The 23,007-nt window shown below is 45.3% G+C and overlaps 1 protein-coding gene across 2 annotated transcripts in view; it reads right to left on the reverse strand.

Moving 5' to 3' along the window:
- Positions 1-23,007, reverse strand: part of znf609a (zinc finger protein 609a) — a 168,892-nt gene that overhangs the window by 28,114 nt on the left and 117,771 nt on the right. The window contains exon 1 of one of the 2 annotated variants that reach the window (XM_029668641.2): positions 3,289-3,604. The exons of the other annotated variant lie outside the window; for it this stretch is intronic. The gene's annotated coding sequence lies outside the window, so the exon portion shown is untranslated. Of the gene's footprint in view, positions 1-3,288; positions 3,605-23,007 lie in introns of those variants that run through there. 2 annotated transcript variants of the gene reach the window in all.

The raw sequence follows: 23,007 nt of genomic DNA on the forward strand, positions 1-23,007 counted from the left end.
TTTACAGTTCACACGCAGAGCCTCGTGCTAGTCAACAGCAAGAGCTGAGCCCTGGCTAATTCAAATCACACCACCTCCCACATTGAAAGACAAAGGGTCAACATCCACCTCAACAGACCCCTTTAACCATTATTGACACAACTCAAAGAGAAGTCTAATGAGAGCGTTGGACATCAATTAAAACTGCCCAGCAAAATAGATTTCAACAGGCAAACGGCATCACAATAAGTCCGACTCTGAATACCTTGCCATCGGGTATTCTTTCCAATATGTAGCAAAGTATTATTTCTACAATGCACAAAAGGGCGGCAGGTAACTTAGCGGTTAGAGCGTTGGGCCTGTAACCCGAAAGGTGAAAAATATGTCGATGTGCTCTTGAGCAAGGCACTTAACCCTAACTTGCTCCAGGGGTGCCATACTACTACGGCTGACACTAGAAAATTTCACTGTGACAATAAAACATTTATTTTTATTTTTTAAAGGACCAAGCAGCATGTTCAATGACTAGGAAGAACTGGTATTCTTCGGTGACCCATTTTATGCTGAGGGGAGGAGGGTGGGTTTGCCAAACAGCCCCCCCACCACCACCAAGGGAGAGGCAGATTGAGGCGGTGCCTTCAGAACAGCTCAGAGAATCCAGCCTCCCTCCCTCATCTCCGGGCCCTTAGCAACAGCCTCAGCCAGCTATTCACCTGTTGCTAAGAGGAAAGAGACTACGCCAAGCCCTCTCACATCCTAACAACGTCAACGAGGCAGTGAAACCAAAATAGAACCGTTACTGTACCGAACTAAATGAAACACAATCAAATCAAAGTCTCCAGCCTTTTAAATCAAGCAGCTCTTGAGAAAGGGAAACTAGAACAGACAATAAAAATAAGAAAATTCAATAAAGAGGTCAAGTTGATATTCGCTATGATTCTATGGTAAACGAAAGCAGCTTTGATTTAAAAGAGAATAATTGTTGGCAAGGCCTTACCTGAAGAGGCCATTCACTGGATTCCTGCTGCCACAGAAGGTGCTTAACAAAAGAGATGCCTTTCTTTGACAATTCAATTGTAGTTGTGTATGTGTGTGTGTGTGTGTGTATGTGCGTACACGAAAGAGCGAGACAGGGAGAGTGTGAGAGAGATAGTGGCTGTGAGGAAGCAAGGACTGGTGGTAACCCCGACAACACCTGTACTTTGCAAGCAGCCAATAGCCTGGTCTCGACAATTCAGCAGAGGCCTTGACTGAGTAGGAGGCACTTGACAACAGAGCAGAGGGGGGGCATTGTTCAATGTTGAGCTACAGAAGGCCTATAGCCAATGGCTGAACAAAAATGACTGTCAATTATAGATCACATGGCAAATTACTGGTTCAACAAAACAGTTGAACGCAGCGGCTTGTTAGTGAGAGAACGCTAGCCCTAGACGTTATGCAATTAAACCGTTATTGTCACTGCGGCTAGGAATAGTCATTACGACAGCTCTCGTTTGCTCTGATGCATTCAACTGTATGAAGCTACCTTCGTCAATTTCCGCTACTCTTGGGTGTCTCTGTGGTTAGGCGGCTAGGCATTTTAGCCTCTTCTCTGTGGGTTGAGGCTGCATGATTGGAGACACAGCCTAGAAGCACACTCGGCTAACACAGACATCAGACAACAATGGGCTCTGTTCAGAGTTGAAAGCCGAGGCACCGAAGCACGGCGCAGGCTGCCTGATTACGAGTGTGCACTCAGGCAACAACCAGAAACAACAACAACAACAAAAACAAGGAAATGGAAGCAAACCCTTGATTTAATGCTCTCGGCCCCCCGGCTAAACGGCGTTGTTGCAGGACTCGAGTTTTCACGAGACATTGTCGACGCCTACATTATGCCCGTTTAGAAATGAACGTGGAAAAGGCGCTGTGTGTGCAGGGCAGGGGAGTCACCAGCTACTCCGCCGAGCGTACAAAGGCAGTGTCTCTACTTACTGAGAGGCTGTGCTCTTTGGTTTAGCCTGCCGTTTAGGTTACATTTCCCTTTGCTCGCCCTAGTTTCAGCATTGATGGATCACTGCCAGCTCCACCTCCGATGCCTCTTTGCTTTTGAGCCCATGCGTGAAAACAGAATCTGAGAAAGGGAGAGAGGACAGAGTACAAGAGAGAGAGAGAGCGAGTAGACACACTGAGAAGTGTTTGTGTTCCCTGAGAACACAGCCCGGACTACTGGGTGTAATATGACCAGAGACAGCGGGGAGGAAAAGCTTTTCTACCGACGGCATAACAAGCAAAATAGTGTTTCACAGAGAGAGGGGAGAGAGAGGGGGGGGGAGAGAGAGAGGGGGAGAGAGAGAGAGAGAGGGGGAGCGAGAGAGAGAGAGAGAGAGAGAGGGGGAGATAGGTAGGGAGAAAGAGAGGGGGAGAGAGAGAGAGGGGGGAGAGAGAGGGGGGAGAGAGAGAGAGAGAGGGATAGGGAGGGAGGAGGGGAGGGAGGAGGGGGGGGAGAGAGAGGGAGGGAGAGAGGGAGGGAGAGAGAGAGAGGTAGAGAGGGAAGGAGGGGGAAAGAGGGAATGGGAGCGAGAGAGTGAGAAAGAGCCAGAGTGAGTGAGCGAGAGAGGGGGAGAGAGAAAGCCTTCCGGCTTATCAGTATTCAGGGACAGGAGCCTGCATGAAACCAGAAGGTAGCAAAGCAAGCTGAAAAAGACCTTAGATTGCCTGATAACTGAACTAGAGTTTCACGAATGGCTTGACGTCTTTATTCAGTTCACACGGAAGGGCATACAAGGCTTTGTGCACAGCAACTCTGACTACATATGCAGAGAGAGGAAAAAAATAGTTGACACCCCTTCTGCCTCCCACTTGCCTGTCTCTTTCCTCTTGCGGAGAGCCAATTGAGAATTTGCTGCTACCTGAGAGAGTTAGTACTTGGGGGAACTGGCAGCTCAGTGGTGTATTAAGAAAAGGGACACGGTTGACTACAGCAGTACCTTCCTGTCTGAGAACTGTCTGGCTGGCTGGAACCCAGCAGGTTTTTGCTCCTCTTTTCTCTCAGTCTAGCTGATGACCTTCCCCCCCTCCCCGCCTGCCTGTTGCCCTACCCCTCCCCCTTCAACTAGGACGGTGGCTGGCTGGCTTGGGGCCTCTGCCTGTAATTGTGTGCTGGTGGTAATGGGAGGAGACTAAACTCAAAAGCCCCCCCCCCCCCCCCAAAGCATGGCCACTTGAAATCTTCACACATCCCGTTCACAAGGGTGTAATTTCACATTAGTTCCGATCTCCGTACTGTACAACATCCCCACCGAGTAACAAAATGAACAGAGCACTTACATTTTGAGATGAGCTGGAGATTCTTGATAAAAAATAAAAAAACCTGTTTGAAAGGGTTGTTAGCTTTGTTGCCGGGGAGTTAATTAAGCCAAAGGAATGCCAGTCACACACAGTGCGCCTCAGTCAAGCCCCATCCCAAAAACACAACTCCCAGGCTTTCCTTGAACAAATCCAGATGGTAGACTGGGTAGACTGGGAAAAACAACATGGCTGTTGCTGGAGCGGTGAAGTAGTAGTAGTAGTAAACAGTTCTGGGACACCAAACTGAGAGGCCAATCTGCTGCTCTCACCCGACCGGTCTCCCCGCGACATGTTTCAACAAAGTCCCATCTGTGCTATGGAAAATACCGGAAATCCCCCTTGCACCCTCCCTTCCCTCCCTCTTCCCTCTCTCCCTACTTCCCGCCTCCTCCCTACCTCCCTCCCCTCCTGACCTCCGGCCATTCCACCAGAGCGGTATTTATTACAATAATAATCCAACATTCTTGTCAAGGTCACCCACCGGAGAGCTCAGTCAGAGGGGCGGGCCGGGCCTTGGAGCACAAAGATCCAGATAAGCAGTGCAGGGCCTCTGACGATCCCCCCCCCCCCCCCCTCTCTTCTCTCGCTCTGTCCACTGCTTAGTCATGCCCTTATCTCTGCAGTCCTGAGACAGCCCGCTGAGCCCTCGACAAACAACAGCTCAGCACCTCTTCACCTCCGTCAGGGGAGAACACACGGTAAACAACGCCCTGCTGGGATTACTTACCCACACAACAACAGCCACGGCAGTACACAGCGCTGGGCTGGGCCAGAGGGTTTCATACAGATACGATTACCAAACACATCACAGCCAAGGTAACATGCTTTCAGCAGCCAATGTTGAAATGAAAAACCCTACCAGAAGGGGTGGGAACAAAGCGAGAGTGCTGAATGCAAAAATAAAGAAAATATGCAGGCATTTGATTCAAGAACACTCCCAACGTTGACTGTTAGAACTGTACACAAAGTTATGAAAAGATCCAAAAGTAATTGTGTAACAGACTCTTACCTTGGGGCTCCAGTTCAAATGACATCTAGCCTAATTAAATACATGTTTCTCTCAATTCTAGAGGACACAATTATATTTGTAGTTTGGGAGTGAAAATGGGCATGGGAGGAGAAAACAGAGAAGACAGTAGTGGGGAAGAGAGGGACAAAGAGTTAGAGAAGGGGATAGCAGGGAAGAACGACTGCCCCCTCTTATTAAAGCCACGCAGTTCAAGGCCGACCGTAGTACTGCAGGCATTGTTTGTTAAAAACAGGATCCCCCATTGTAGTGAATGGGAAAATGGCAATCTTCGTGGTCAATCTTTGTGTAAATAAAATACAAATTCTTAGACAATCGGGGTACCTATAATTGCTTCTATTACACCAGATGCACGTCCTTGAACCGATTATTTTATAAATCGCACATAGAAAAAATTACAATGTAAATGTAAAATTGAGTTGCTATTCAGCCTGCAGTACCCCGGTCGGCCTTCAGCTGGAGTTACTTAATGAGAGGGGGCAGCACTGAGCTAGCCTGCAACGCCACTTCCTGGTGTAGCTCAAACTGTGCATGTTATGTCTCCATGAGATGACATCTGACTTATTTTTGCGCTATTGAGTCTTCACATAGGAATGAATGGTGTTACGTGATAGATGGCTTTGTCCATTCGTATACAGTCATTGGGGGACTGAGAGAGGGGCCCAGAGTGGAGGAGAAAAGAGGACTGTCTCGCATTCCAAGCTGTGGCGAGACGACGGCCATCATGCTCCACTGCAGTCCCTGTCCAACTGTAAGACCTTACATCACGCTAGCACTGCACTGCAATCAGACACACAGCCAGCCATTTATCGGTCTCCTGAATTCCTCTCAGCTCTGCACATCACGAAGCCCCCAAAACACACGTTTCTTTCCCTCCTCTCCTCTCTCTCGTTTACTCCAGCTACCTTTTGGAGGGTCACCGAAGGCCGTTTGGCTGGCTGGCTGATACCGCTCTTCTCGTGTAAAGGGAGATGCCACTATAGTACACAATAAAGTAGACAGGCGACACTCCTCCGACAAGTCCATTTTCATTGCATATCGAGTCCAATGCCATAAAAAGATGCTTTCTCAAGGTGAGTCCTGTTCATCACTGAGCTCCTTGTGTGAACTGAACCCATCCAGCCTCTTGTCACTGCCCTCTCCCAGAGATGGAAGAGGAGGAGGAGGAGGAGAGAAGAGAGCAGGGAGGCCCGTGGGCCCTGGCGACAGGACAAAAGCGGTTTTAACTGCATGTTCGAATCAAGAGAACGTGCTGCCTCTCTTGCCTGTGCCACCTCCCAGGAGAGCCCCAGATGCCCGCCACCTGGTTATTTATAGACGGCATGGGTTTGTTCAGTCTTCGCCTGCGGTTCCTGTTGTTGCAGCAAGCCCCTGGAGGGAGGGGCTGCCCGACAGAGTCAAAACCTCCCCCAGCCCCTTGTGAAACACCCCCTCCTCACCTCGCAGTTTCAAACCGCAAGAGAGATTCTTCTGAAAGGGTAGCCAGGCGGCGGCCATCTTTGAAATGTGTGAAGCCAAGAGAGCACAGTCAAGAATATAGTTATATGGACTGGCAGTCTGGTACTTAAAAAAAACATTTGTGAAATCAGTGAAATCAATAAAACGAATTAGCTTCTGTAAAAAACAAAACAAAGGATGTCATATTAACCGAGTATCATATTATCCAAAGTGGCTTTGGTCATTCTTCAGTGTAAGCAGTCTTACCACAGATAAAGCGCTCTATGCATTCCAAGACTTACACAGCCACTACGACAGCATTACGGCACAAAATGTCCACCAGCTCATGAAAACTCACTCATGAGGACGGGGACTGGGGAATGCATAAAGCTGACGCTAATCATTTATCTACGGTCTCCATTTCCACAGGGAGTCAGTGAGCCCAGGGGCTGTAAGGAGAGCTGCCGGTCCATGCAATGCCAGGGCCAGGGTCAGACGGGGGGCTGGCACGGGGCCACCTTATTTCAGTGTCTGTCAGGTTGATACCAGCCAGCCAGAGCCGCCGCTCCCCAGCTCCCTTTTAATGACCTGGCGTATCCATGGAGACTACCTGGCTATCAAGCAGGGGGTTGTCACTCAACGTTAACCATGGCAATGCGCTCCACAGCATGGCTCAGAAAGGGGAGGGGGGAGGCTAGTGGGAAATGGGAACACTGGGGCCCAACAGCATTAGTTTAGCTGCTCCTCTTGCTCTTTGATATTCCGGCTCTTCCGACGCCTTGTCTACAACAAAAGCCAGGCACAGCCACTAATAAACACTGCACACACCGGGGGACATAATTCTAATGAACTTTGTTCATACATAGCTGTGTTAAATAGCTAGCTATGATGAGCTGTTTGGGTGAGCCGGGCGAGGACGACAGCGGACTAAATGGGATGTAGTTTAAAATATTGATGCACCGATATGACATTTTTGGCCGATACCGATATCCGATATTTTCCTTGCCAAAAAAACAAACACACCATCGATCGACCGATATTTAACATTTTAGCTGCCTTTTAAGCATTCTAGTACAGATAAATAGTTAACACACACACATGGACGCAGCGGTCTAAGGCACTGCATCTCAATGCAAGAGGCGTCACTACAGTCCCTGGTTCGAATCCAGGCTGTATCACATCCGGCCGTGTTTGGGAGTCCCATAGGGGGGCGGTGCACAATTGTCTAGGGTAGGCCTTCATTGTAAATAAGAATTTGTTCTTAACTGACTTGCCTACTTAAATAAAGGTCACACACACACACACACACACACAAAAAGTTATTTTGTTGGCATTTACGTATGTCCCCATTACCAGTAAAACATCATCAAAACCTATTTCTTTCACTTACTTGCTGTGCTGTTTCATTGTTCAGTAGTTTCATTCTTAACCAGAATTTCATCATACATGTCAAACAGTGAAGTTTCAGCTCTGTCTCTTCGTGGTCGCTCTTCCTCAGTGCGAAATGTCACTGTGTTCGTTTCCGTCTTATCCAGCTGTGTATGTAACATTTCACGTAAACCCTGTTTCTTGTCTGCATCGACGTAGCGGTCCTTTTACATTGCATCGAGCATGGTGGCGACACATTAAAGAGAGAATGCCACCGAATCGCTTGTTCACAACCTGTATCAGCAGTGTTGTTGAGCAGGCGTTTCAATGCCATGACCGAGGGTATCATGTCTGCTGCAGACGCAGTTGATGAGCTTATTTCTCCAGTCAGTTGTTCGAATGGAGCTAGCTAGTGAGTTCATGTTACCAAGTTTCAAACATGTTCTCAAATGCCATTGAAATGGCAGCAGCGGTATGACAACCAGCACATTCATGAGCATGAAATGACTTTCTTCAGTACGAAATCCTCGAGGGCTGATATCGCTGGTCCAAATGTCAGTCGTGAAGCTAATAGCAGTGACGATATTACTGTGTGACTCCGGTAAGGCAACATCTGAAAAATAGCGCACTTCGTAGTGTGTATCGGTGCTCGACCAGTCGGCGAAAGCCAACATCACCCACTACAGAGAGCGGTTGATTGTCAAGGACAATGAATTCCATTATCTTGGCGTTGAGTTGTCTCGCTGAAATGTTCTTAGTCTTTCAAATGACCAGCTCGACTTGTTGACTGCTCGATCCACACAGCAGACATTGTGGGCCAGGTTAGGAATGCTGTGTTGCATGTGTTGCACGTGTGCATTTTAATGTGGCGCCATTACGTCATCTACCTTATAAAGGTGTGCACGTCAGCTTTGACATCGGTTTTGCACATCGGCGTTAAACTAGACACCGGGGTCGATGTCGGCATGGTCCGATTCCGATATCTCACCGATATCTCATGCATCCCTAGTTTAAAATGAGAGTGGACAAGAATAGGGGCTGAAATGGACAACTGCGGAGCAGAAATGAAAAGACCTTAAGATTCCAGCCAGCCTCTCTCCTCTGTGCTGCTGCTGTGATGGCGATGACAAGTCGACTGCTCATACTCACTATGCAAGTCCCCGCTGTCTATCAGGCTTTAACGTGTCACTCCAGCCTCCTTTTCATCTAATTTAGCACCTGATTTACTTAACAAAAAAGGCACATCTCAATAGGAGGCCCAGGTAAGTCATGACATAGCACAAGTAGGGGGGTGGGTCTTTGCTCTTTTGTTCTCTATTGCTCCTCCATTGTTACTCAAACAAGGGGGAGGGACGATGACATCACGACTTCCTATCAGACCTATCCTATCAGGCCTACCACTTCAATTTCACAGTTGTCTTTTTTAAAAATATATATATATTTTTTAACCTTTTAGTGTGTGTACTTTAACGTATTTATATTTGGGATATCGCTTTTCAACAGTAAAATAAATACAAAAAATTGCTGGAGGATGACTAAGGACAGCGGCACTTTTTCTCTCTCTCCCCCTTGCTCTCACCCACTGAGTGACAGGTGAGAACAGGGGAGGATGGAGGAACGGAAGGAGCGAAAGAGAGGAGACCCACGGTAACTGTCTGATTAAAACACGAGACGTGACCGAGATACAGTAAGCAGACAGCGGGAGCCGAGGAGCCCCCTCCCCCTTCCTAAAACCCACAAAGCCTCTCTCCTGAGTGTCCTTCAGCATATGGGGCTACACAATGAGAATGGGGTGGAGGGAGGGATGGCGGTAGGGAGATGGAGAGGAATTCTAAACTCTTCCCTTCCTTTTTCTCTTCCTTCCTTAGCCTCTGGCAGTCCTGGCCCTCTCCTTGCCTGAGTGTAGCATCATACTTTGATGACCTCGTTAGTTCAAGCACAAAAAACGGCTAATGTCCAGATACAAATAAACAGTGCAGTGGGGGCAGGGATGTGTGTCTGGCTATGGTGGGCACTCAGAAAGGCTTGTTGGCCTGGTAACATTACAGCATAGTTGTACATTACACTGAACATGGCCAAGACATAGGCTAAATGGAACTTACACTAGATTATTTCTAACATATTTTGCCTATTTATTTGATGATCAAGAAGAAGAAAAAAAACCTGTGCTATGTTCACCATTTAGGGTAGCCAAAACAACTAAGGCCCTTAGGACAGAAGTAGTCTTCACGTGGTTGGACACGGGAGTGGTCGGGTCACCTTGCATCAAACTGCGGGCCCCACTGTGGTATTCAGCGTAACCCAAGATCCTCAAAAAGCTCAGCGCTCAGTCTTGCTTTTCTTCTCCACTTCCTGTTTTTGATTCATGTTAGCTAATCGAATCCCATTGGGGCTCATGTTTCCAGCACGCTGCGTTTTCAACACCCACCATCTCAGATTGTTCTAAAATAGTAACTGATACGATTAGCATTCCTGAATTTTTGGGGGGTTGAAGTATAATTTTATCTGAGAAATGTAGCTAATTGATTAAGACAAAATTTGACATTTTTTGACAAAATTTGAAAATATTTTACCCAACATCCAACGTGGACCAAACTTCTTCCTACGAATTAGTAAAACGTGATGAATCCCCCCCCCCCCCCAAAAAAAAATCTAAAGACACCCACGGCCCCTCCCACCCCAACAACCAATATACAGTATCAGAACTCTATGTCTGACATAGTAATGCATAGTATTAAGCTGCGGCTTGGAGTATTGCTTCTTCATACATGCAATGTATTCCCTGTGAATCTGATGGTTATTTTCCCCTGTTCAGAAATTTGTCATTGGAGTCGCTTGCATTATTTACCATAAATGAGTGTGAAAGTACCAAGTTTTGCTTCATGATATTTTCTTCATTTTGCTGGTCTTTTGTGTTTATTCAACAGATCACAAGATTTCCTTTGCAATTTTAGGTAGAGACCAATAGCTTTTGCTCATGATGAAAATACATTGTGTGGTCGTCCTCACAATTCAAACCAGTCCACCATGAAAGCAATTCAGTTTGTCTTTCTCTTACACTTAATCTGTGTTCAGGAAATGGCCCCTTTGTGTGTGGTTTATTCCCTACAAAAAAAGATCTGGATTAGTTACTGTTAGACCATTCCTGGTGAACAAGCAAACCAAAAGGCTATAGTAGTTCTAATGGTTTCAATGATAAAAGTCCCAAAACGCACCCTAGATAGTGTTTTACAATGGTACATTTATTGGGTTGGGTTTAATGGTAAATGTCACTAATCACATTAAATAGAGCTGTTTTATAATAATTTTATTGACAAACATAAGACTGTCATGTAATGGTTTATAATATAATTGTATTATGGTTTCCACAACACTTTATTCCTTTAGGTCACTTTAGGTCCTGACATGATGACTCCTTGCTGTCCCCAGTCCACCTGGCCATGCTGCTGCTCCAGTTTCAACTGTTCTGCCTTACTATTATTCAACCATGCTGGTCATTTATGAACATTTGAACATCTTGGCCACGTTCTGTTATAATTCACAGCCAGAAGAGGACTGGCCACATATGCTCTTCTAATTCTCTTTCATTTTTCTCTCTCTCGGAAAATTATTAATAGGACCTGAGCCCTAGGACCGTGCCCCAGGACTACCTGACATGATGACTCCTTGCTGTCCCCAGTCCACCTGACTGTGCTGCTGCTCCAGTTTCAACTGTTCTGCCTTATTATTATTCGACCATGCTGGTCATTTATGAACATTTTAACATCTTGGTCATGTTCTGTTATAATCTCTACCCGGCACAGCCAGAAGAGGACTGGCCACCCCACATAGCCTGGTTCCTCTCTAGGTTTCTTCCTAGGTTTTGGCCTTTCTAGGGAGTTTTTCCTAGCCACCGTGCTTTTACACCTGCATTGTTTGCTGTTTGGGGTTTTAGGCTGGGTTTCTGTACAGCACTTTGAGATATCAGCTGATGTACGAAGGGCTATATAAATAAATTTGATTTGATTTGATTTATTCCCTAGCCCATTTTTCCATCAAGTTTTGGGCTTGTAGGAAAATTATTAATATGAGAATTGCACCATAGGGATAGCCCTCTCAGCGAGCTGCCACTTTATGGACTATTCAGGGAGAGTTGGGCTGAAGCATTAGGTTGCTAAGAGGAGGACAAACTGAATGGCTTGGCCACAATAATAAAAAAATAATGCAAGCAACTTCAATGCCAAAATTCTCTGAATAGGGGATACTAACTATCACCAGATTCACAGGGAATAAATGACATAGGCTGAAGAAGCAATACTCCAAGCCGCAGCGCCATACTACTTGTCAGACTTAGAGAACTGCTAATGTATACTGATTGTTGGGGTGGGATCAGCGTATAGTGGCTTTTCACCATTTTATTGGATTCCTCATGTCTCATTGGTAGGAAAATGTTTGGTCCAAATTTGATGTTGGGTACAATATTTATTGAACATTAAATGAATCGTATGAATTAAAATGGCCAATTTGGGTGCACCAACATGCTCAATTATCTCAGAGATCGATATAAATTACAACAAAGTAATTCAGGACTGCCAATCTTTACCTGTTTCAAACTACAGAAATTATTTCAGAACAATCAGATGGTGAGTGTCATGGCTTTCTGAAATGATATGGAACGACTAATCACGCTTACCTAAGACCCATCAAACACACACACAGTTACACACACACTTGCACCCACCAGCGTAATCAGCGACTGCTCTCTGTGAGAAATGGCCGCCGCCTCTGGAGCTGATGACCTCTGGTATTAGTCACGCTGGGAGCGCAGGCGCGTCGGCTGCAGTGAGTGCGTGGGTTTAAACACTGCTCTTCTGCCCATGCTTTCTCTCTCTCTCTCGCTCCCGACACCGCCAATTTCCTCTAATGCTAGTCCTTATGAGGAACAGCGGCAGTCTGTTTATACTGCAGTTAAGCCATTTCACTTTGAGCCAGAGGATCAATTTGCAGGGCGCAGAGACAAAAGGAAATGAGAACCTGCTTTCTCTCTCTCTCACTCCCTCCCCCCTCTTTCTTTCTCTTTTCTTTCTCTTCTTTCTGCAGAGAAGGGGCCAGTGAGTGAGCACAAGATTGAGAGAGAGAGGGCGGTCACTTATCCTTGTTCGGGCCTTGTCCAGACAGCCCCTTTAACACCGCCTGCTTTGATGGAGCTCTCCTAAGCCCAGAGTTCAGCAGTGGCCATGGAATGCTCTTCAGCGCTGGTTGTTTTAAAGCCCCGCTGTGCTGTTCACACCGTCGCTCCACTCACACCGAGTTCCATTTCTGTAGGCCCTGTTAGAAGGCAAGCCTCAGCTTCTCCAACATGTACTAGGCTCTGTTGAACTCATTACTAATCACAGAGCACACATATTCTAAACGCTTTCTCACAAACTGCTCGGTTGTTTTTCCTCCCAGTGATGGTGACAACAATGAAGATAGTTATGACGTCACTCTGACTCAGGCATAGGGTTGTCAAATTCCGGTAATCTTCCCAAAAATGCCCTGGTTTTCCAGAAATTCGGGATGGGATATTCCAGATGTACTGCTTGTTCCCTCCTGATTTCAGGGAACCTTCCAAACAGGATTTCTGGAAAACTAGGGATTTTTGGGAAAGTTACCCAAATGTTGCAACCCTACTCAGGCATTACGCATGCCCAGCAAGGTAATGAGAAAACAGTCTGTGATTGAAGGGGTGGGTTTTGACTGGTCCCAAGTCCTTTTTGCCTTGAAAATTCGGCCACTCAAAGTACAGGGAACAAAGACCGAAGAGGAGGGCCAGAGTTCATCGTTTGCAGAAGCCTTTCAGCCTGTTTACTGAAAGGACTAATTGGATGGGCAACTGCCTGGAGGCCTAGCTAGTCCCCCCCTCCCTCCCACACACACACACACACACACACACACACACACACACACACACACACACACACACACACACACACACACGAAGCAGCAACTAACTGGCAGTCGAGCTCGGTGGGCCATTAGCCGCCCCTGTGAGGGCGATTCGCAAAAGGGCGATAAATCTGTCGAAGGGGATCCTAGCGACAGCTGAAACTCTGCACGGAAACAGGCACCGCGCTGCTCCAACCAAGCACTTTTCAAAGGCCTCGGCAAAGAAAGAGAAAAAAAAAAGGAAAGGCGAGAGGAAGAAAAATAAAGACGACCTCTCTGCCAGTCAGTTCATCCATCCTCTCCTCACTCCCACCGTTCCCCTCCTTTCCTCTCATGGCAGGTAGTGTAGTCGGAGAATGTGAGTCATGGGATGATTTAGGCGCGGAGCCTCAGACAATGTCGGCAAGGATGGCGTGCTGATGTAAGAGCCACTCGTGGCACTTCTCTGTGCCAATGACGAGCCGGGACAAATCAGGCAGGCAGGGGCCCTCTCCTTTTGATTAATCACCGGATTTATACCGCCACCGCCGTGCTGGAGAGAAGAGGAGCGGGATAGGGGGAAGAGAGGAGGGTGGGGAGGGGAGTTCAATCCATCAGTAGAGAAAAAAAGGGGGGGTGGAGAAGAGAGAGAGCTCCTCTGGTCAAGTCAGAGTCTTTATTAGGAGAGAGTATCCAGCAGAAGTGGAGATCATAAAGTGATGGAGACGCCCTTATGACGCTTCAGGGAAAATGGAACACCCAGCCTTTCCTCAAGGGACAGACGGTGAAACATCATCGCTGAAATAAATCATGTGTTTGTCAAATTCGGCATCTTAGACATATTTGTAATTAATCCCGGATAAAGCGAGATGACAGATATAAAAAAATCCATTGATTTCCCTTTTGCTCCGGTTTGTGCTTTGTGTTTGTTAAAACTGCACGATTACGCGCAAAGCGGTCGGCGTGGTGAAATGACCCTGAACTTCTGTCAAACGCAAGTGCCTGTCAAGACCTTCACATTGCCAGAGGAACGAAGGGAAAATTGGAAAAACAGTAGGCCTACATATAGACGCACTCAAAAAAACATGTCTCCTCTCCCAGGCCTTTGGCTTTCTACACCAAGTGCAGTCCACCAGAGGGATACAAGCTGCCTGGCCTCGCCGATGAAACTGAGGAATGCTCAAAATGAGCAGGAGGTGACCCTTTTATTTTTTTCCATAACCATCCAAAATACACTCTCCAAATATCTGGGAATTGTGTCTTCCTTCAAGGCAGAGAGAAGAAGGTTTAGTAATTTGTGAGTTGACCCCGACCCCCCCTCCCCCTCCCACTCTCTTCCTTGGAATGAGGCCCAGGCTATGCTTCCTAGAATGGCTCTGTGGTCTGAACTGTGGAGGGAAGGAGAAAGGGGGAGGGGTGGGTCTTCCCCAGAAATCCACAACAAGTCATGCTCTGTGCCAGTCAAGAGGGGCTACACACCAGGAGATAGGAGGGGGCAGAAGGAAAGGGAGGTCTACCCTCCTTTCTCTCTCTCTGTACCATTTGGCTGAGTTGTAACACTGGGGGAATTAGCCCTTTCTCCCACTTATGCGGGCCCTGATGGTAACCATGGCTACTGCAGCTCAATAGAGGCTCTTCAAAGCAAAGGTTTTCGCTGTTTCAACATCCTCCGACTGGAGTCAAGACTATTCTCAAAATTGCTCCAAGAGCCCCGGAAAAAAAAGGCAGTCAATTATGAAGCCGCTTACTTTGGCTAATGAACAGGTCATGCTTGGAACTCAAGTAGATTTTTCCCCCCTCACTCACTCACTCTCTCCCTTTCTACTCCATCTCATTTTTCGCTCTCGCTCTCTCCGAGGTCTGTTGAATCACAGCTCGTTTTTCCCAAAGCCCCTGATAGAGTGGACTGACGGATGGCTGAATGAACATGTCACGTTTTAAAGGACGGGGAGAAAGCTGCTTCCAGGAAACCCCTGTGAATTCCAGTGTGCTCAGCCTGGGTGCCAGAGGGACCCTTCTCCATCCCACATGATGTCCAACAAGCTCCCCCACTCCAAACAGCTACAATCCCACATTGTGCCCTCCCTTCCACTTCCTCGGTGGCTGCCACCAGTCTGGATCATTAGGAATGTTGGCCATCACCCCCCCCCCAAGGACGACAGTGTTCCCTGTGATTTCCCTTCACAGTGAAGTAATCCCCTCTTTGGAAAGAAGTCCTTTTAGGGTGAATTAGAGAGGGCTCTATTCAAAGGGGTGAGTGTCAGGGCGGTGGTGGAGAGGGGGGGGTAACACCAGTCACATGGGCCATAGCTGTCCGTGTGGATTAGCCTGGAAACGAGGAGGTGCCTTTCATCTCCGACCCAGCCTTGCAGTGTTAAAACACAAGCCATGTTGCCAGTACTAACGTGCGGCTGTGTGTCTTACAGACCGCGGCCCTTCATAAACGCTAATATCGAAGTATTGGCTTCTTCAAAAGGTTCAAAAGGCACTGCAACATATGTGGCAACTTTAGGGAAGGGCGTAAGAGGCCATAAAAAAAATGTGCCGGCTTGCGGGAGGGCATGCTGCATATTGAACAGAACACACGCCGGCAAACTCTCTCACACCATTAAGATAGGCCGGTATCAGGCGTAGATGCTGGGAGGGGGCAGTCGGCATAGCGTAATACAACACACAGTCGCAGAACTGCTACATCGTGAAGTGCTTTAGGAAGAGCGTATGATCGTAGCATCAAAATGTGGCCTACGCACTGACAGCAAGGCTATAAAATGAACCAAGTCAAGAGTAGGTATGAATACACACAGGCTATTGGCTCTATCTAAGCAGTCCTTAGATGAGCACCACACACCCTGTGACAGTAACATCCAGGATACGGATCAACTCTGACCCATAAACACATTCCACACCTAATGAGGCTCCAGTCAGGCCCTGAGACAGGATGAGTTTACAACAAGTCGACCTCACTCGGAGGGAGAGGGAGGGAGCGGAGGGAGGCCAGAGGGGGGGCGTTTGGACAAACATCTAATAAATCTACAGTACCTCTACCACCCTCCTCCCTCTCTCCCCTTTCCTCCCAGTAGCCTTGACCCTCTCCGGCACCTGGATTTGTGCTGACAAAATACTGCAAAATAGACACTGTCGAACAGACCAGCAGAGGAGGAAATAGTTGGACATGGTTCAATAGATTTGCTCCAGTGACTAATTTGGAGTATGCGAAGGACCCATGGCTCACACACACGCCAATGTACTCGGATTTCAATACCTCACCCTCTCACACATGTTCACATCGACACACACACACACACACACACACACACACACACACACACACACACACACACACACACACACATCCATCTGTTGTCAGAAAAGCTCCTTCACATGCCAGAGTGCTTAAGATGACAAGTAGCTTGCTATTTACCATACACACACACACTCAACACCGATAGCAAACATATTTGTCCGAATATATCTGAAAGGAAGATTAAGAGAGAAAAGGAACACAGAGAGAGAGGGCCGTTTTTAAATTAGGGCTGTCAAAGTTCCCGCGTTCGGTCTTGGTGGGGCTGTCTCTATTGTGGTGCACTGTGCGCACAGCTTTGAGCAACAATTAAGGAAAACACATATACATTTTACAGTTCCAATGCGAATTTCCTGCAATTCTACACGTTGCCAAGACTTATGCCTTAGTTATAATGCTATTTGAGTGACTCAAACACTAGAACAAAAACAAAATGGGGGCCACATGCAATGACATTTTTGGAATTTCAGTTTCTCCCCGACCGTCTAGTTTTTATTTTGGTGATTGTTAGTTCTCAAAGATGATCTTTATAAAAAAGATATAATCTCCATGATCTTTTCTACATACTTTATTTGGTTTTAGTAGTTTAAGGTTACACCGAAAATGGTTTTACTATCACAAAAAAATTATGTTTTTGTTCCTACAGTCAACTGTCCAATCAGAAATTGGGAGAACAATCTCTTAGCATGCCTGAAGATTTAACAGTACTTGAGTGAATGTGTGTGTGCGATTCATCACAATGAACTAATGTCATTAACTCGATAAATTTTAAATCGTTTGACAGCCCTAGTTTAAATAAATACATATGGTGTAGAAACAGGGGAGGTTGAAGCCAAACCACCCAGAGAATACCTTCTGTAACCAGAGAGAGGGGCCTGTAGAGGAAGCAGAACCTGATTAGTTCACCAGTCCCCTCTAACTATCCCTCCTGTGTGTACTACACATGGGTTGTGTTCATTAGGGCATACAACGGAAAACATTTTACAATGTTTTGCTACGAAAAAATGTAATGGGATTTTCTTATTCAGGAAGTACAGGAAGTTCTTCCCTGTTTCGGCCTGTTTTCTTCCATTTGGTACCTAATGAACACCAAACCCAGGCCTAGGTCTATGTAATGCAGTGCAACAGCAAAGTGCTCTAAGGCCTCAGTCAAATAAAACCCTCAGAGCATGCTGTTAATACACAAACAGACAGGCAGGTCTATGTTTACAGTGCCCTACTGTACTTTGGGTGGAAAATGTTCTCCTCACAGCAATAGCCTTTACAGTGCCTTCAGAAACAATTAAAGCCCACTGAATTTTTCCACATTTTGTTGTTACAAACCCTGAATTTAAAATAGATGAAATGTCAATTAAATGTCAATTTCTTTGTCACACCCCATAATGTCAAAGTGGAATAATATATATATATATATATATTTTTTTAACAATTTAATACAAAATGAAGAGCTGAAATGTCTTATGTTGATAAGTATTCAACCCCTTTATTATGGCAAGCCTAAATAAGTTCAGAAGTACAAATGTGCTTAACAAGTCACATAAGTTATATGGACTTACTTTGTATGCAATAATAGTGTTTAACGCAATCTTTTTTATGACATCCCTGTACCCCACACATACAATTATTTGTAAGGTCCCTCACTCTTAGCAGTGAATTTCAAACAAAGATTCAACCACAAAGACCAAGGAGGTTTTCCAATGCCTCGCAAAAAGGGCACCAATTGGTAGATGGGTAAAAAAAAAAAAAATGTAATACAAAAATGAAAGGAGACATTGAATATCCCTTTGAGCATGGTGAAGTTATTAACTACACTTTGGATGGTGTATCAATACACCCAGTCACTACAAAAGATAAAGGAGTCCTTCCTAACTCCGGAAACCGCTCAGGGGTTTCACCATGAGGCCAATGGTGACTTTAAAACAGTTACAGAGTTGAATGGCTGTGATAGGAGAAAACTGAGGATTGATCAACAACATTATAGTTACTCCACAATACTAACCTAAATGACAGAGTGAAAAGAAGGAAGCCTGTACAGGACAATAATATTCTAAAACATGCATTCAGTTTGCAACAAGGCACTAAAGTAAAAAATGAACTTTGTCCTGAATACAAAGTGTTATGTGCATATCCAATACAACACATTACTGAGTACTACTCTCCATACTTTCAAGCATAATGGTGGCTGCATCATGTTATGGATATGCTTGTAATCATCAAGGACTGGGGAGTTTTTCAGGATAAAGAAGAAATGGAATGAAGTTGAGCACAGGCAAAATTCTAGAGGAAAATCTGGTTGAGTCTGCTTTCCACCAGACACTGGGTGATCAATTCACCTTTCAGCAGGACAATAACCTAAAGCATAAGGCCAAATCTATGCTGGAGTTGTGTTTTATTAGATTTATTTAACAAAAACAATGTTTACCTTTATTTAACTATTTTCAATGACGTCCTAGGAACAGTGGGTTAACTGCCTTGTTCAGGGGTAGAACGACAGATTTTTACCTTGTCAGCTCAGGGATTTGATCTTGTAACCTTTCGGTTACTAGTCCAATGCTCCCACTACTAGGCTACCTGCCGCCCCAGTGAATGTTCCCGAGTGGCCGAGTTACAGTTGACTTAAATCTGCTTGAAAATCTATGGCAAGATCTGAAAATTCGCCACTATTGGCCTATTTATTGCCTTACCTCCTTACTTCATTTGCACACACTGTATACAGATTTTTCAATTGTGTTATTGACTCTACATTTGTTTAGCCCACGTGTAACTCTGTGTTGTTTTTGTTGCACTGCTTTGCTTTATCTTGGCCAGGTCGCAGCTGTAAATGAGAACTTGTTCTCAACTGGCCTACCTGGTTAAATAAATCAATTTTAAAAAAGTAAATAAAAAGATGGGCGAGAAAAACCCCAATTCTATTTAATCCATTTTAAATTCAGGCTGTAACAAAATGTGGATCAAATCAAGGCAGAATGAATACTTTCTGAAGGCACTGCGTCTTTATTTATTCTGTCCGTCCTCCGTGGTTGGTAAGATGAGCTTCGTATACTGTGCGATGCAGAGTGACGTTTTAATACTAGTAGCCTGGTATGGTTCCAGTGGATGTACTCATCCTCCGGTTAAATATGCATGGCGATCCCCCGGCGGCCTATGAGCCCTCCTACACACAGTACAGAGTCAATAGCATATCTAACAGATACTACCAATGGCAAGATTCTTCTTCTTTTTTTTTTTTTTGTAAAAGCAGTACGTTGCTCTCTCTGGCTTGGGATTGTTCTGTGTGCGTTGTCGAGATCTACTAAAGTTTCAGATGCGGTGATGTCGTGAGAGGTCAGGAGCAACACATAACCAACCCTCTTGAAGCTCTAACCCGAAAAAGGCACGCACTTTAAAATGTACGGCTGGTGCATTTTTAACGGCTCCGATATAAAATAGAAATGACTCACTTGTTTTCCCTCTCTCACTTTCTCTTGCTTTCTGGGAGGCTGAAAAGGGGTCAGGCTGAGCACACCTGGGGAAGGCCCTCCACAGTGTGCAGTGAAACGAGATTAGGACGGGAACAACAGTTGGCCGGTCAGCTCTCTCAACATGACAAGAGGGGTTTCTCCTTCCCTCATTCTCTGTTCATCTGACTCACTCTCCCCCTCTCTGTATTTCTCTACAACCACATTTCTCTATACTTTTTCCACATACATTATTTTCCCCTCCCTCCCTCCCTCCCTCCCTCGGTCCCGGAGGTGTTGTGCAGCTGCAGCGCTCTCCTAATCTCATTAAAAAGGCGCCCTTCCATGTGACACTGACCTCATCAGAGTGGGACCAACTCGGACCACAAAGCCACCCTGCATGCCTGTTAACCTGTCACCTTTCTGACACGGCCACAAGAGAACCTGCTCACCCCCCTCATTCCTCCCCACGCAGCAGCTGTCGCGTTCACTCGCTGCCGCAAAGAGCCAGAGTAACAAGAGCACAATTTGCAATCACACAAACACCACTTAGAAAATTGTCCTTGAGTGATACAAGTAGTTATCACTTTACGCAGGTCTGTGCCACTAAGAAAACAATCCTTGACCAGATACAAGTGGCTATATTATCACCTTACATAGGTCTGCAGCACAAACACTACTAAGAAAGGGTCTTGGAGTGTTATCAGTAGCTACATTAGGGTTGGGCGATATTACAATAGTATCGGATATCGAAGATGGACAGCCATCGCCAATGGTGACGACGTCGTGATATGACAGACGATGTATAGCCTATTTAAACTTGACTGGCACCGCGCAGTAAAGAGCTGACCCGGGCAGCCCACAGCAGAGCCATGCCAAGTGGCCTGTTCCTTTGCTATAACCTGCATAATCTATTGAAATAAATATGTTATAAACAATTTACAGAATGCAAGAGAATAAATGTCGACAGAGCTAAGATTTCCGCCAAAGCAGCACAAAATATCCAGTCAGAAAATATATATATTTTCTCTCATTGTCGGATGACCTGGGCCATATAGCTGAACACTCCAGTGTCTGCTATTATTTTAAAGGCCTCATTTTGTCTTTCCTCTCCATTTGATATGAATACGACTTTTGTTTTTATGCTGGCTTTCCCCTGACGTGATACCTCATGATCAAACAATGAATTTAACTAACAGAGTTCTCCGAAAGTTTGAAGTTGTTTTTGAATATCCTAAAAACATGATAGGTCTAAGGTAATAATGAGAGAGGTAGAATTAACAACAGCGAGGTAGAAAAATCCAACAAGTAAATTTGAACAAACCTTACCGTTGAGCAGAGCTTCGTGTAAAAAAAAAATGACGCATGCATCCCTCCTTGCCGTTGCGAACCAAATAGCCAAAAGCCAAACACTCCTAATTAAAATAGCCTATCAAAAGCACTAAGACAAGTTAAAGTTATGAAGAGTATTTCCCAAATAAGCTATTCTAATAAAGTGTTTGACCTAAAGACGCAGCTTTCAAATGGGAACAAGTGTGAACGTCAGAGTCTAGAGGCTATTCTCTACCACAGCTTTATTCTGAAAGAGAACAAAATACAGGCAACAAGAAGTGAATTTGAGCAAACAATATCATGATGGAAAAATCCAATGAGAAGTCAAAGGAAAAAACGTACAACGGAGCAAAGCTTATGAAATAAATGATGTGTAGAGTAGGCCTAAACGATGCCATCGTATATCACACTGTTTAATGGGTACTTAATACGATAGGAGGAATGTCTGGAGTCAAGAAGTATTCAACACCTTTGTTATGGGAAGCCTAAATAACTTCAGGTAATAAGTTGCATGAACTAACTCAGTGTGCAATAATGGTTAACATATATATTTTTTTTTTGACTACCTCATCTCTGTACCCCACACATACAATTATCTGTAAGGTTCCTCAGTCGAGCATGGTGATGTTATTAATTACACTTTGGATGGTGTATCAATACACCCAGTCACTACAAAGACACAGGCGTCCTTCCTAACTCAGTTGACGGAGAGGAAGGAAACCGCTCAGGGATTTCACCATGACTAATGGTGATTTTTAAACCAGAGTTAAATGGCTTTGATAGGAGAAAACTGAGGATGGATCAACAACATTGTAGCTACTCCACAATGCTAACCTAAATGACAGAGTGCACCCTGTTTGCAATAAGGCACTAAAGCAATACTGCAAATAAATGAACTGAATACATAGCATTATGTTGGGGGCAAGTACAACACAACACTCACTGAGTATCTTTCTTCATAATTCCAAGCATGGTGGTGGCAGGATCATGTTATGGGTATGCTTGTCATCGGCAAGGACTAGGGAGTGTTGGGGGGGGGAAAAAAGAAAAGGAAGAAAATTCTAGAGGAAAACCTGATTCAGTCTGCTTTCAAACAGACACAAATCCACTTTTCAGCAGGACAACAACCTAAAGTGCACGGCCAATTATACACTGGAGTTACTTACCAAGATGGCATTGCATGTTCCTGAGTGGCCTCGTTACAGTTTTGAGTTAAATCGTCTTGAAAATCTATTGCAAGACTTGAAAATGGCTGTCCAGCAAAGACCAACAACCAACTTGACAGAGCTGGAAGAATTGAAAAAAAGAATCAAATGGGCAAATATTTCACAATCCAGGTTTGCAAAGCTCTTATAGACTTACCCCAGAAAGACTCAAATAGGTGTAATCGCTGCCAAAGGGGATTTTAACGTGTATTGACTCAGGGCGTTGAATACTTATCTAATCAAAATGCATGATATATGTAGATCATTGACAAAAAAAAAACAGACAATTAAAATCCCTTTTAATCACACCTTGAGACAACAAAATGTGGGAAAAGTCAAGGGGAGTGAATTCATTCTGAAGGCACTGCAGAAGGATGGTGATAATCGTCGCTGCTCAGCAATCATCACTGCAGGCTTGGGCTAAAAGGAAGGGATCAGGAAGAGATACTACCAACTGCTAGCCAAGGGCCTTGGAGCTATTTTAAGACCATTGTGCTGGCTCTACTCTGGTTGACGAGTATTACTCCATTATAGGGGCAATAACACTATCCTTCTACACAGCCAAATTGGATAATAGAATCAGATAGATACATGACTGAATAAAGAGCACTGTGGTTTGCTACAGCCTTGACCTTGCTTAACGCCACAGGCCACTGTTTACACACAACAGTAGCGTGAGGGTTGAAAGAAGAGGAGAAGAGGATA

Source organism: Oncorhynchus nerka, linkage group LG9a (genome assembly GCF_034236695.1).
Source record: "Oncorhynchus nerka isolate Pitt River linkage group LG9a, Oner_Uvic_2.0, whole genome shotgun sequence".
Classification (NCBI taxonomy): Eukaryota; Metazoa; Chordata; class Actinopteri; order Salmoniformes; family Salmonidae; genus Oncorhynchus; species Oncorhynchus nerka.